Here is a 16061-nt window from a genome sequence, read left to right on the forward strand (position 1 = left end):
AAACAGTTCGTTCTTTGAGTGAAACTTTGTCAGGTCATTTCTAATGCTAATTTTAAAATATTTTTCTTAGAGTTGAATATAGACTTTAATTAAGGACTGAAATTAAAGGCTTCTTGGAGTTCGTGATTTGTGCTAAGTCTAGATCCTCAAACATCATTCCTTCCCACCACACTGTACACTAGCCTTCTTTCTAGGACACAGGGGCATGGTTCAGGTGCTATCTTGGCTACTTATTAATTATATCATCTTAGGTTAGTCACTTAAGCTCTCTGATCTTCCCTTTACTGACCTCTAAAGAGGGAATAATAGTCACACCTCCTTGCAGGAGGAGTTCGTGGTTGCCGGTGCTGGTACTTACGGGGTAGGCCTCTATCAGTGATGAGTTTTATAATCTATTAATGGACACAGAATGGACACAGTTGGGGTATTAAGCATGTGCTCCAAGCCCCTCTACATTGTTAGTATTCATGGTTGTCTTGGATGATGCCCACCACATCTAAACATCTAAGCTTGGGTATCTTCTAGTCTCTTGTCATGAGCAACGAGCCCCTGGACACCAGGGTACCTTCAATCACTGAGATTAGGTGGAACATCACATGCCATTGTTGACTTTCTACCTAAGAAATTACTACTAGAGAACAAAGACTTCAAAATTACTGCTAGAGAATCAAGCCTTAAAAACAAAGCTGAGTTTTTAAGAAACTAAACAGACACAACATCTTCATCTTTGGGGAAGATTTTAGAAAACTTTATATTTGATATTCTTATGTAATTGCTCATTACTAATCATACCAGGGTCAGAAAAACTAGGTAAAAATCTGAACTTTTTCTTTCCAAACAGAAATAAGGTCATGGTACATCTTAAATTGCATATAGAAATTCATTACCAGAAAATATAAGAAACCCTGTTTCTGTCTCATTAAGAAACTTAGCCATATGATCTACAAACTCAGTGCAATCCCTCTCAAAATCTTAAGGTCTTTTTTTTTCAAAAATAAATATATTCCAAGATTCATATGAAATCTTAAGAGATCCCCAAATAGCCAAAACTATATTGAAAAAGAACATAGTTAGACATTTCATACTTTCTGATTTGAAAACTTATAACAAAGCTACAGTAATCAAAATAGTGTGGTACTGGCATAAAGACAGAGAAACAGACCAGTGGAACAGAATAGAGAACCCAGAAATAAACTCTTGCATATATGGTCAAATGATTTTTGACAAGGGTGCCATAACCATTTATCGGAGCAAGGACAGTCTTTTCAACACACAGAAGATAGCCACATGCAAAAGAATAAAGTTATAATCTTACCTTAAACCTGTAAAAAGAAAAATTAACTCCAAATGGGTTAGCAACCTAAACACAGAGGCTAAAGCTATAAAACTCTTAGAAGAAAATAGGAAGGATCAGCTTTCTGACATTGGATTTGGGGCAATGATTGATTGGATATAATACCCAAAGTATAGGTTAAAAAAATATCTAAATTGGGCAACATCAAAACTTAAAAGAAAACAACAAAATGTTTGTGTGTCAACGGATACTACCAACAAAGTGAAAGGCAACCCATGAAACAGCAGAAGATATTTTCAAATCATATATATGATAAGGAGCTAATATCTATAATATATAAGAATTCCTACAATTCAAAAACAAATAACTGATTAAGGCAAAGGACTTAGACATTTCTCCAAAGAAGACATGCAAATGTCCCGTAAACACATGGAAAGATGCTCAACATCACTAATAATGAGGGAAATGCAAACCAAAACCACAATAGGATACCACTTCACATCCATCAGGATATCTATTATTTTTAAAAAAGAAAACCATAGAAAAGAATAAGTGTTGGCCTGGATATGGAGAAATTGGAACCCTTGTGAACTGTGGTGATAATGCACCACTTTATGGCGGAGCTACTATTGAAAAGAGTGGCATTTCCCGAACAAATTAAAAATACAATATGATCCACATAATCCAGCAATTCCACTTCTGGGTTGATGCTCAGGAAATGTGAAATCAGGGACTCAGATATATATTTCTATACCCAAGCTAAGAGGAGCATAATTCACAGTAGCTGAAAGGTGGAGGCAGCACACGTGTCCACTGACAGATGTACAGTGGACTATTATTCAGCCTTAGGAAGGATGTTCTGACCCATTCTACGACATGGCTGGACGTTGAGGGCATTATGCTAAGTGAAAGAGAGCAGTCACAAAAGAACAGATACCGTACAATGCCACTCACACGAGGTAAGTCTAGTGGTCATATTCACAGAGACAGAAAGCAGAATGCTGGGACCCAGAGAGTGTGGGGGAGGCCTGGGGAGGTAGTGTTTAATGGGGACAGGGTTTCAGTTAGGGAACAAAAAAGTTCTGAAGACGGCAGGTGGTGACCATTGCACCACTATGTGAATACACTTGATATCACTAATTACACATTTGAAAACTGTAAAAATGGTAAATTTCATGTTATATGTATTTTACTATAATTATTTTGAAAACAAAAGGCCATAACCTGAACTTTTTCAAGAAGCATGACTCCCAGAGCCCACAGTGGCAGCAAGGGACGTTTGTCAACAGTAACTGACAGAAACCTACAGGAACCCTGGGCAATGCAAAAGAGGCCCTAATTAATGACCTTCTTAATTTCCTCAAATATAAAACATCCCAAAATAGAACTAACAATGGACACAGGGATCTGATTTTAAAGGGGCTTTGTACAAGGGAGCTTCTATGACTGCTGAAGGGTGAACCAGGCCTATTAGTATGCTTATAAATTCTTCTTTTGGGTGATGTTGTAACTAGATAACAGAAGGCTACTTGAGTCTATGTTTACCAAGAGATTACATATTCTGACTTTATATTGAATTGTTTATTAAAAGCAAGAGGTGTTGTATTCTTTATCAAATAAAATGCTGCTTCATTCACAAACCTATATTTATGCTTTTTCAAAGTAACATATTTTAAGGTAAATATGCAAAACACCTGTCTGCATGTAAAGCTTAAAATATTAATACCACATAGAGTTCCTCACCTTTAGGTGGCTCCTCGGATATCCATATGTCTGTGAGACCAACTGGAACCTTTCTTGATGGAATTTTGTTGATAGCTTGAAAGATGCAAACACTTGATTGAATTCAATAACTACATTTTTTTCTTCTTCCACCAGATGTGGCCACTCTAGAGAAGAACAAAAAGGCAGAATAATGAGGCAGATATTCGTAGTAAAAGCAAAACCCTACCTGAGGGATGTGATTGTCAGGTCTTTAATGCATCTGCTGCAAGTAGGCAATGAGGCCACGCTGGGTGCACAGACACATGGAGATGATGAGACACACAGAGATGAGATGCATGGGGATGACGACACAAATGGAGATGAGACACATGGAGATGATGAGATGCGTGGAGATGAAACACTAGGAGATGAGACACATGGAGATGAAATACACAGAGACCATAAGACACATGGGGATGATGAAGCGCATGGAGATGAAACACTCAGAGATGAGATCATAGAGATGCATGGGGATGATGAGACATGTGGAGACACATGGAGATAGAGACACAGAGATGAGATCCATGGGGATGATAAGACACATGGAGATGAGACAGATACAGTTGAAACACACACGGCGATGAGACACATGGAGATGAGACACAAGAGATGATAAGACACATGGAGATGGAACACACAGAGATGATGAGAGATATGGAGATGAGGTACATGGAGGTGAGAAGCATAAAGATGATGAGACACATGGATATGATGAAATGTATGGAGATGACAAGACACATCATGAGCACATGGAGATGAGATACATGGAAATGAGATGCATGGAGATGAGCACATGGAGATGAGATACATGGAAATGAGATGCATGGAGATGAGATACAAGAGATGATGAGATGCATGGAGATAAGATGAGAGGGATGGTGGTGACAACAACCTCGTATCACACCCAATTAATTTCCAATAAATCATTCCTTATAGAAAAACCTTTTAAGAAAATTAATGAAATTACTCTTTGTAATATAAACATACACAAAACTATATTCTTATAAAACTAAGGGAGTCATTTTTATGATTGAGTCTACAAAGTATTAAGATTATAAAATGTGTAGAAACAAATTACAGAAGCATAGGGGATGTATCTGCACATGTATTTCATGGCTTATATCATCAGCAGGTTGTCATGTGTGTTTGTATTTTTGTCCTTCTCAGTTCAAAGGATAGCAAATAAGTTGTGATTTCCACATAAAATATTTTACAAGAGCATGTTATTAATTGAAAAGCAAAACAAAATGCAACATCTTGGGCAATAATTTAAAATTTTTTATTTGTTATAGCTATAAAGCAACATCCAAATAGTGTTTAAAATGGGGCTTATGCACAAACATCTGTGATTAATGTTTATATAGTAGGCACAGTTATTTCCAACACATTCTGAGCTATTACTTACTAAATTGACTAAGAAAGGTTGGGATGGTATTCGACATAGTGGTTTTATAAAAATGCAAGATAATTCTCACCATTTGAAAGACACCAAATAGATAAATTTAAATAAATCTTATAAACAAACCAAGCATAAAGCAAGACAAGTGATTGAGAAATAGTAGGATTGGACATTAATAATCAAAGCCACTCTAACATGTTGCCAGTACTATGCTTAAAACAATCATAATATTTTGCTTTCATAAAATATTATTACGTTAATTTACACAATGACTTACTCTACTGGTAACCCTACAAATTCATCTCTACCACTTTAAGCTTGTTAGCATGTTCTATAGATTCATCGCATTGTCCATCGTTGTTTTGGGAAAAGTGTTTTTTCTATTCTTCAGTGTTCACGAAAGGTAGCAAGGAGGAAGACCTGGAGACCATCAGGCCATTGCTGTGGGAGCAGCCGCAGTCCCAGTGCCTCAACGGCAGATATGACTGACCACTGTCAGGAGAGGGACAGGTTTTTCATTAAAGTGATAAGTATCTACAAAACAGAAGTTCGTGGACAAAATGAAAGGTTTTATTTGGAGCGTGCTCTGTTCTCCATGCGCACATTCACAAATCATGGAGTCAGAAGAGCCCTTCCCATTCCCAGGTGAAATAGCAAAGCACCTTCAGCCTCTCATCAGGGCTGCTTGTCAAAATATTCCAGTTTGGGTGCTCCTGGGTCCCTCAGGCTCTCCAGGAGTGAGGACACACCCTCACAAACATGAGAACCCCTCTTGGAGGAAGGGGAGTTAGAGTAATTGCTGGAGGTGAGACTACCTTTGTTCCAAGATGCATTCCCGTCTGGGAGTAATTTATGAGATGTAGATTTAAAAGCCACTGACAAATGGACTATAGGCTAAATGCCTTTGCAGGGTATATGATGCTGCTTACTAAATGTGTGTGTGTGCACATCCATCCATCCATCCATCCATCCATCCATCCATCCATCTATCCATCCATCCATCAATCCAACCATCCATCCATCAATCCAACCATCCGTCCATCCATCCATCCATCCATCCATCCATCCATCCATCCATCCATCCATCCATCCATCCATCTACAGTGTGCTTTTAACAACAGGTCCTCACTAGGTAAAGATTCACAGAACAATTAGGTAATGAGTGAGTGAGTCAGTGACCTTCTTTTCCCAGTTCTTCAGGTGCGGTAGGAAGGAATATGCACCTACGGTTCTGGCTGCTCACAGTTCCCTGTCACAGATGCTGCTTGTGATCATTGGTAATGGAATTCCCAGGATGAACTCTTAAACGGCATGTTTAGCAGACAGCTTAGCTGCAAAACAAAAATAACACCAGCCAGGCGGAAGCTCCTTGGGGCTCTCAGTCACACTCTGTTCTCAGCCAAAGCTTTGCTGGCCTTTCTCATCATCCACCCTTCCTCTAATCTCCCAAATGGGAATGAGTGGGTTTTTCTTTACGGCATTTGTCATTATCTGGGATTATATTACACAGATTTTGGTTTTAAACTGTTTTGAGGTAACTGTAGATTCACATGCAGCTGGAAGAAAGAATACAGAGATCCCATGCACCCGTGTCTCAGTGTCCGCCAATGATAACATTTTGCAGAACCATAGCACATACAGGCAGAATGACATTGATTCATCCCACCAATGTCCAGATTTCCTACTTCTCTAGTGTTCATATATGTGTGTGCGATTTTAGCACCAGTGTAGGTTTCTGTGTCTATGACCACAGTCAACATGCAGATAACTATCACCGAATGAGCAAGGGTTCCTCTGCGTCCTTTTATAGCCCTGCCCACATCCTGCCCCTTTCGTCACCAAGTCCACCCTCTTCCCTTTCATAGCCACGCCCAGCCTTTTCCTGTTCATCACCAAGCGCACTCCTTTCCCTTTCATAGCTACACTCACCCTTTTCCTGTTCAGAGCCACGCCCACTCCCTGCCCTTTCATAGCCACACCCATCCTTTTCCTTTCATAACCATGACCACCCCATTGTCTTTCATTGCCACGTCCATCCCCCTTCCAATTAATAGCCACGCCCACTTCTGCCCTTTCATAGCCACCCCCACCATCTTCATTTTCATAACCAAGCCCAGCCTCTTTCCTTTCAGAGCCACACCCATATCCCTTCCCTTTCAGAGCCAACTCTCCTACCCTGAACTCCTGGCAACCACTCATCAGTGTTTCCTGTCATTTTGTTATTTCAAGAACGTTCTATAAATGAAGTCATTCACTGTGCAAAGCTTGCAGATTGGCTTTTCTTATTCAGCATAATTCTCTGGAGCTTCCATCTGGGTTGTATCAATAGTTTATTCTTTCTAATGGCTGAGTAGTATTCCATGGCATGGCTGTACACAGTTTAACTCTTCATGCTCTGGAGGCCATCTGGGCTATTTCCAGTTTTTGGCTACCATGAATAAAGCTTCTGTAAAGATGTGTGTGCAGGTTTTACTGTGAATGTACATTTCTATCTCTCCGGGATTAATGCCTGAGAGTGGGATAGCTGGGTCATATGGCAATTACATGGCTAGCTTTAAAAGAAAATGCCAAACTGGTTTGAGTGGCTGTACCATTTCACTTTGCCTCGATCAATGTACCAGTAATTCAGTTTCTCATTGTCTTAGTCAAAATTTGGTGTTGTTTCTGTGTTTTATGTCAGTCATTCTAGGTATGTAGTGACAGCTCATCGTGGTTTTAACTGGCATTTGCCTAATAGTTGATGGAATTAAATATCTTTTCATGTACATTTAAATTTCATCTTTAGTGAACTATCTGCCCATATCTTTTGCCGATTTTCTTACTACATTGTTTTAAATCGTTGAATTTGAGATTTCATTGTATATTCTAGATACTAGTTCTTTGATGAAAATTTGATTTCTAAGTATTTTTGCTACTTTGTTGCTTGTCTTTTCATTGTCTTAACAGGGTGTTTTGTAGAGCAAAAGTTTTCATTTTAGTGACATCCAATTCATCAATTTTCCCTTGTGGATTATGTGTGTGTATATACCTGTTTATGCATTTATGTTCTATCTTCCCTCATGGAAAAGCTACACTCCATTATGGTAGACACTTTGCTATCTAACTTATTTCTAAATCACAAGAGTCTAGAATTGTGCCTCACACACACAAATGATCAACAAATTCATGTTGAGTGAATAAAGAAATGAATAAACACTAATTTATTAGGTAAAAACCATTTTAAGTAAGTCTTTTTCTAACACTGGGGAATGATAACAATAGTAAAAGTGGCATATTAACATTCTGCAAAATGATTTTAAATCCATTATTCTCTTGGGTTTTCATCATCCCCTGTGGGGAGGACAGCTCAGGTATGATTCTCTTACTGCAGAGTTGAGCCCAGGGATGTGAGGGTCCTTCTCAGTGACCTCTGCGTCTTGTTTCCACTCTAGTATGTTTCTGCCCAGGATTCCCTCAATATTTAGAAGTGATTGAGGATGATTAAAGAAAGAGTTCATTCATATGGGGCAACAAAACTATAGATCTTACTACCTTCAAGTGGAATATGAATTGAAACCATACCTAAGTGTGATTGCAGTTTATATAAACTCAAGGACAATTGGGTCATGTCTGCTGTTTGAGAGAAGGAAGAATTCACTCAGTCTTATAGACACAGTGGTCTTGTTATTCCCCAAAAGGTCTGTGTGTCACCCACACTGGCGGGAACTGAATGGCCATTCTCATTTCTGTGAACAAAGGGTGCCTGGCTGAGTGGGCCTGCAGCAGCCATAGCATCCCCACTTCTTACTCTGGGTGAGGGCATCAACGGGGTCGCAACTGCTTTTCGCAGGATTGTTGTATTATTTCCAGTGACTTTCCCTGAAAGCACATGCCATCTTGTCTCATGCAACACAAAACATGCAGGGCACCACAGTAAGCACCCAACAGTCTCACGGCACCGCAGTAAGCACCCGATGGTCTCACGGCACCGCAGTAAGCACCCGACGGTCTCACAGCACTATAGTAAGCACCCAGCGGTCTCACGGCACCTCAGGAAGCACCCGATGGTCTCACGGCACCGCAGTAAGCACCCAGTGGTCTCACGGCACCACAGGAAGCACCCAGCGGTCTCACGGCACCACAGGAAGCACCCAGTGGTCTCACGGCACCACAGGAAGCACCCAGCGGTCTCACGGCACCGCAGGAAGCACCCAATGGTCTCACTTTCCGTTTGTGTTGATGAGCAGAGCCCCCTGGAACCAGGTGCATTGCTCAGTGCTGGCGGCACTTCATCCCCGCTGAGGGTGGACATGCATGCTGTGAGTTCTCCACACAGTCCTGGCCAAAGACCTTGTACCAAAGCACAAAGGGATGCAGGACTGCAGTTCAGCAGGGGGCACATAGTGCATGGGTGAGGTGACGTTTCTATGAAACATTTATCTCTGAAAGTCCTTAATTACGTCTGCGTCGTAGGCTCTTCACCTTTCAGAATCATTGCAGTTAAAAAAAGAAAGAATAAGGAAAGGCCTCAGTACAGAGAAAAATTGTTCTATAGATAAATAATTATAAACGGATGACTGTCACTGAAAATGTGGTGGGTTTCCTAGAAAGAGTTTTGTAGGAAGCTTTGGAGGCTGCAACACATCTTGTTTTATGGTTTTCTCTTGACTCTGTCACAGAATTTAGCATACCATGCTGTAACTGTAGATCTCCTAGGCGGCACCCCAACCCCACCACGAGCTCGTCAGGGCAGGGGACAGAGCCCATTAGACTCTAAACCACAGAACTGGACTCACTGCAGACACAGAACATGTGTGGAACTGAAGTTTGCTCAATTTCATGAGTGAACCAAAGACAAACTAAACTAACAAACCTCTATCTGTCATCTCATGGCCAGCCACAACACCTGGGCACATCAGACAGCGTGGCAGCAATGAAGGACTGCAGCTTCAGGGGTGACACTCTCCCTGCTCTTCAGTTTGGGACCGTTGGGTCCCTTTTGCAGGAACTTAGGCCATTTCCTCATTTTCACATCGTATAGGACAAATAAGTGATTGTAAAAACTCAGTTGTAGATCAATGAATTATTCATAGCTGTATTATAAAATTCATTTTAACTTTGTCATTATTAATATTCATGATACATGAAAAAGATTTTTACTTTCCCCCTTTAACAAGGGTACTTGCTGTTTAATTTATTTTAAGTTAATTATGTAGTGAATAAAAAATCATTATTTGTCCAAAAATTCAAGAATGATCTATTACTTTATGTTTAGTTATTTAGACAGATTATATATTGAGACAGATTGAAATTTAATGATATATCCTGTAATGAAAAGTAGGCATAAAATGACAGTCTGTTTAAAATTTTTGCATTTGAGGCTAAAGAAAGCCAAACTTGTTTGTTCACTTTTTCTCTCCTTTCTTCTCTCGCGGTCTCTCTCGCTCCCTGTCTCCCTTCCCTTCCCTCCCCTCCCCTCCTCTGCCCTTCTCTTCCCTTCCCTCCCTTCCCTTCCTTTTCCCTCCCTCCCATCCTTGCCCACTTCCTCTCTCCCTCCATTCTTCCTTTCCTTTCCTTTTCTCTCCTTTCCTCTTCTCTCTCTCTCTCCCTCTCTCCCTCTCTCTCTTCCTTTCCCCTTTTTTTTGGTTCTTAAGTTTGTTGCCAAATGATGAGGTAGAAGACAATATTCCAGGCTGATATTTGTAAGCACTTCTCCATATATATATTATAAATATTTTTATTCTTAATATATAAAAAAGCTAATTTGGTTATACATTTTACTGTAAATTGTTTTTCCTTTTAACATTTAAAGAATCAGAGAAATAGTGATCTGCAATCAGAAGGTTTTGATTAACAGATGTGACTTAGAGAGTGGCTACAGATAATTTTGAGGCAGATTTGGTCCTTGCTAGTTTGTATTTTATTCTCAGGGTTCTTTATGCTTCTTGTTTTCACTAGCGGCTCCTTGTAAATGTGTGGTTTAACTCGTCCATGGCCCAGCATTAGGGAGCTGTGGACCCTGCAGCCTGGCTGTGGGGGCCACAGTGGCTGAGGGGTGCAGAGCCGAGTCATAGGGTCGCCAGCACAGGGGCTTAACCTCCGGTGACTGCCAGAGCTGCTGGCAAGCTAGGGTCCCATTTGGAGCCCCTCTAAGCGGTTCTATTTGTAATGAAAACTATATTTATGCTATTCAGTTTTCAATATAGAAGTTGAAACAGCTGTGTTTAGTGCCTTTGTTCACATAGACCCCCTTGCAACAACCTTGAGAACCCAGGGAATTTGTCAATGTCAGGGAAGGAGCATTTTGTCAGTTACCAAACATGTTTATTATCAGAGGGATGGGGGGAGGAGGGACGCTGAAGAACTTTGATGCCCTCTTCCTCCAAAGATGAAACGCGTAACTGCGCTCTCAGTCACTCCAGCTCCCTGCCACCCAATGGACCCGTGATATCTGGATTCTGGGAAATTCTTCATCCCGGACCCTGAGAGATTCTGCAGCCCAGCTCCAGATTGCTTGTGGTCTGACAGGTTGCAACTGTGAGCCATCACAATGAACAACAGGAAGAAAAGGTCTTTAAAAAGGTGATGTGTGTTCTCATCAATCTCATACACGCACATGGTTTAGGGGTAAAATACCTCTACATGGCTGATTATGAAAACAGTGTTCCCCAGATACCATCCCTGTCTTACTTCCAGCTCCCCAGAGGGAAAGCTTTCAATGCTTCTAGCCATTTCTTTTGGCATTTGCCTTCAGACCCTACACAAATGCATCTCTACCACAGGGGGATGCACGGTTTCCCATCATGAAGCACTGAACTCCCACGTCCCGTCTGGGGGAACAGGGAGGTGCACTAATGTGCTCCACGCCCAAGCCCTTCTCACAGTTTCTGCCCCCAGCATGGTTGTACTGGGCAATACATGAGATTATTAGGCAATGCTTTACTGTCATAACTATGAAGAGACTATTGCCAGATGAACCACACATTAATACTATCTTCCTTATCTGCACATTACTACCCTGCAATTAATATAATTGTGTCCATGTACACACATGCTCTCCTATGTACTTATCATGACTCTATCCCAAATTCCCAATTACGTCATATCTTCTTCTTAGGGAAGAACAGCTTAGGTATCAATTTGGTTCTGTGTAAAGTCTCAGGGAGCCGTCCGTGTCCTCCCATCTGGCCTGGTCCACACTGGTTCTCTTGAAAGCTGGGGCCATAATGACGCCCCTTGGCCATCATCAGGTCCCTGCCCCATCTCTTGTAATCTCTCTCCTCTTTGCTGCATCCCTGTCTTCCTCTGTCTTGATTTACTTGTTGTTGGTTTTCTGTTTGTTTGTTTGTTTTTGGTGGAAGACATAATCCCACAGCTTCCTATGGAAAGGTTGTTGGGAGATTTTTAATGATTCCTGAATGTTAAAATGTCTATTTTTGTCTTGACACCCAACTAGTATTTGTCTGAGTAAAATAGTCTAGATGAGAGATAACTTCCCTGGAGGTCTGATGGCATTTCTCCCTCGTCTTCTTACCTCTTGAGGATTCTTTGAATCCTTTCCCCTAGACCCCCATGCCCAGAGTCATCATAATTTTCTCTTTGCTTCTAGTGTTTCAGTATTTCCCCAGAATGAGGGGGTGTGTAGATCTGTTTTCTCCCATCATGTGACGTATCCTGCAGCTTTTTAAGGGCCATCGTCTTCCCTGCTTCCTTCAGTGGTTGTTTTCTGTCCATTTTCTCTGATCTCTTTCTGGAACTTACACAATTTAGCCAATGGTCCTGCGGGAGCTGGACAGACCCTCTAATCTTATTTTCCATCCCTTTGCCATTTTTTTCTAATCAGATTTCCTTTACTTTATCTTCTCACCTCTCTTGTGAGATTTTTTAAATTTAAATTTCAACGCCCATCTTTAAATTTCTAAGTGATCTCTTAGTTATTCAGCTCATCTTCTCCTTCTTCTACTTAAAATAAATGTGTTCTCGTTCAGCAAACTCAATGTAGCTTCTCTTCTGTGACTCAGACAAGTCAATGATAACTTCTTTGTTTCTCTTGAACAGTCTTTATTTTCTTCTTTTTTGTTCGTTTGGGTCCTTTTTATATTAGAGGGCTTGAACAAACATCTAGAGATCGTCATTATCTGTTCATAGTTAACAAGGCAGCATTAGAAAGCCTCCTGGAAACCCTTTTCACATGGGCGGGGCCTTCTGACCTGTTGGGGGCTTTGTGTGCTTTGCCTCCTGGGCTCCTGACTAGGGGTGCCTGTGCCCCCAGAGCATAGAGCCAAGAACTGGATTCTGAGCCAGATGACATGAACTTGGATTAAAAAAAAAAAAACACGGCCAGGCGCAGTGGCTCACCCCTGTAATCCCAGAACTTTGGGAGGCCAAGGTGGGTGGATCACCTGCGGTCAGGCATTTGAGACCAGCTTGGTCAACATGATGAAACCCTGTCTCTACTAAAAATATAAAAATTAGCTGGGAGTGGTGACACGTGCCTGTAATCCCAGCTACTCGGGATGCTGAGGCAGAAGAATCGCTTGAACCTTGGAGGTAGAGGTTGCAGTGAGCTGAGATTGCGCCATTGCACTCCAGCCTGGGCGACAAGAGCGAAACTCTGTCTCAAAAAAAAAAAAAAAAAAAACCCCAAAAACCAAAACAAACAAACATAAAAACCACGTTTCCTTGATAATTCCTAACATATCTCTACAGGTCTGCTTGCTTGAGGCTGTCTGCACTAAAGATGTTAACACTAGATATTCATGCCATGAGATCAGGCACATAAGAATCTCTAGAAATTTAATGTAGAGAGCCTTCAACAAATAGTTGTTTAATACCCATTATTTAAAACTAAGCTCTTTAGACACACAAGTCAGTTTGTATGTGATATCTGGATTCTTTAAGTGTTGACAGGAGAACTGAGGAGGGGAGAAGCCCAGAGAAAGGGGCTATAGAAAATGGCAAGTATGAAACCACATACGATGGGCAGACTTCATATTATTCCTCTTCATTCTCAGAAGCTATTTGGGGCAAATACGAGGTCAGTGCCTAGATCTGCTTGAGATGGAGCCAGCTCAAGTCCTAGCTTCAGACCCCCTGAATCCCCTGCTTGGGAGACTGTGTCCTAACAGCAGCTGAAATGGAGTCCATACCATCACAGCAAGGTTTGATGATTTCCAGTTGTTAACAAGATAGAAGTTGTCCAGGAGAACATGGGGAAGTGAAGTTTTTGAGAAGATCAGATGGAGGGAAGGACTCCGACATCCTGAAATGTAGATATGGTGTAGGTTTCCCAGGATGAACATGTCAAGGACATAATTATCATCACCTCCCTGAGGGAGATTAAAAGTATCTGTGTACAGAGAGGAGACTTTAAGATATTGCTCGGGGAGTTTTTCGTGATTTTTTTCAGTGCAATAATCTATAAAACTCTGAATTAGAGACAATATGAGTTATTGACAATCTTAAACTGTTTCGATGAAATCATTGACAATATTATGAAACATATAACATATCTAATAGAATTAATGTAGAAAAAGATATTTCTATTTTAGTGAAATGAAAATACATTTCAGAGAAGCTTGTTGGAAAGTAAAATTTTCAGTGAAATAACTTTTCCTCATTTATTTTCATTATGAAATATGAAATGGTTCCTGATTAAAGTATTTTGGTGTTTAGATGTAATAAAGTCAAAATTAAGCAATGAGTGTATGACCAGGTACAGTGACTCTCATGCCTGCCTGAAATCCCAGAACTTTGAGAGGCTAAGTTGGGAAGATCACTTGAGACCAAGAGTTGGAGACCAGCCTGGGAAACATAGGGAGAGGCCGTCTCTAGAAAAATAAAAATGGCAGCCAGTCTTGGTGGCACACACCTGTGGTCCAAGCTACTTAAGACACTGAGGTAGGAGCGTAGCTTGGGCTGGGAAGATTGAGGCTGCGGTGAGCCACGATAGTGCCACTGCACTCCAGCCTGGGCTATAGGGCAAGATCCTGTTTCAAAAAAAGAAAACAAACAAAAAAATCAAATGTACTTCTAAAACCTCATCACATTATAGTAGTATAGTCGTAGCTACACTAGTCAAATAAAAGATTAACAAAAATTTTAAAAAAATTACAATACCCCAAATTAATGGCTACAAAGTCACAAATATATTCAAAGTTAGAATTTATAGCAAAATAAAAACCTTGACAGCACGTCTCCTCTGTCACCTTGCTGTATGCATTAATCCTTTCAAAGAGGCAGTCCTCCCCAAAGCAATTGCACTTTGATTAAATTGATCAGCTGCCTCAAACTCCTCGTCATTTTAAACTCTTCATCCCGAGTAGCCATTTTAATCACCCTCCCCTAACTTGAAATTACCAGCCTCAGTAACCCCGCATGGTTTCCTGTAATTCTACAAAGGGAGCACATGTCTACCCCGCACTTCTCAGTAAGCGTCTTGCTTCCTTGCAATGAGTTCGCACTCAGAACAGCAGTGTCTCCATGCTGCCTCCAATTCCAATATGATCATGTGCATTTTTTACCTACTTGGAGCAGATGACACTTTTTAATTAACTTATAAAAATGCTGCTAATTTTGGAACTTAATAATTTCCTAGGGCATATCAATCTCTCTCTTTTACACACATACACACACACACACACACACACACACACACACACAGCATCTAGAACCAAAGTTGGAAGTTAAAACAGAAAGAAGAAATTAGGCATAAAATAACAGCAAGAAAACTAAAATTCCAATGTTTTCCAGGAATGATTTATCCTTTTGCAAAAAAAAGTGTGTCTTCCTGTCTCCTTGCCTCATGACGTTTTTCACACCAGCCCTTCCCACTAAATGTTTAAATTTTATTCATTTAAAAAAGCCCAGCTCAAATACCTTCTTTCAATTTCCAAAAAAGTGATCTATAATCTTTAAATATCAAACACTTTAAACTTCTTCTAATGTGGCACCAGAATTATATCTCATGTTAGGTTAGATCCACATCCTACTTCTCTTATTAAACAAGATCAGCACAGAGAAATGGTAATGATAATAGAAAAGTTCATATGTCCTTGCTGGGCACCAGGTGTGTTCTAAGAACTTTATAAACATTAATTCTTGTAAACCTCAGCACAACTTCCAGCGAGGCAGGAACCCCTGGCATCTCCTTCTTCAGGAACACAGACCCTCAGGAACAGCCCCACCTCTTCCCCGCTGTGTGATCACAGACACTTGCTTGGCCTTTGTGAACCTCACTTTCCTCATCATTAAAATAGTATGGCTCATAAATATTCTCTGTACATTTGTTGTGAATTTAAATAATATTTGTTTCTCATTCTTACCAAAGCACTGACCTACAAACTACTGATTCTACAGCAAGGCCAATTCCAGGAGAGGCTATGGGGGCAATGCCAAGAAACGAAGAAAACAGGGGTGGGGCATGGGGAGGAATGAGAGGTGACCTGGTCAGGGGCAGGTGGCTGCCCCTTGCAAGCATGGCGGAAAGGAGAAAAGTTGCCACTGTCCTGTCCTTGCTATTACTCCATCCTGTCCTCAGAAGAATTGACCAAGAAATATCTGGACCAGATGGCGGAGCTCAGGAAACCTTGGCAGTCAGGGTGAGTCAGTGTCATTGCAGAGGAG

General features: G+C 40.8%; 1 protein-coding gene across 15 annotated transcripts in view; it reads right to left on the reverse strand.

Moving 5' to 3' along the window:
- The window catches only part of MYT1L (myelin transcription factor 1 like), a 532891-nt gene that overhangs the window by 250758 nt on the left and 266072 nt on the right, over positions 1–16061 (reverse strand). For all 15 annotated transcript variants that reach the window (XM_032172073.2, XM_058426326.1, XM_032172071.2 and 12 more), the window contains one exon: positions 3038–3183. The gene's annotated coding sequence lies outside the window, so the exon portion shown is untranslated. The remainder of the gene's footprint in view (positions 1–3037; positions 3184–16061) is intronic.

The sequence above is a fragment of the Hylobates moloch genome, unplaced genomic scaffold (assembly GCF_009828535.3).
Source record: "Hylobates moloch isolate HMO894 unplaced genomic scaffold, HMol_V3 SCAFFOLD_13, whole genome shotgun sequence".
In the NCBI taxonomy this organism is placed as follows: domain Eukaryota; kingdom Metazoa; phylum Chordata; class Mammalia; order Primates; family Hylobatidae; genus Hylobates; species Hylobates moloch.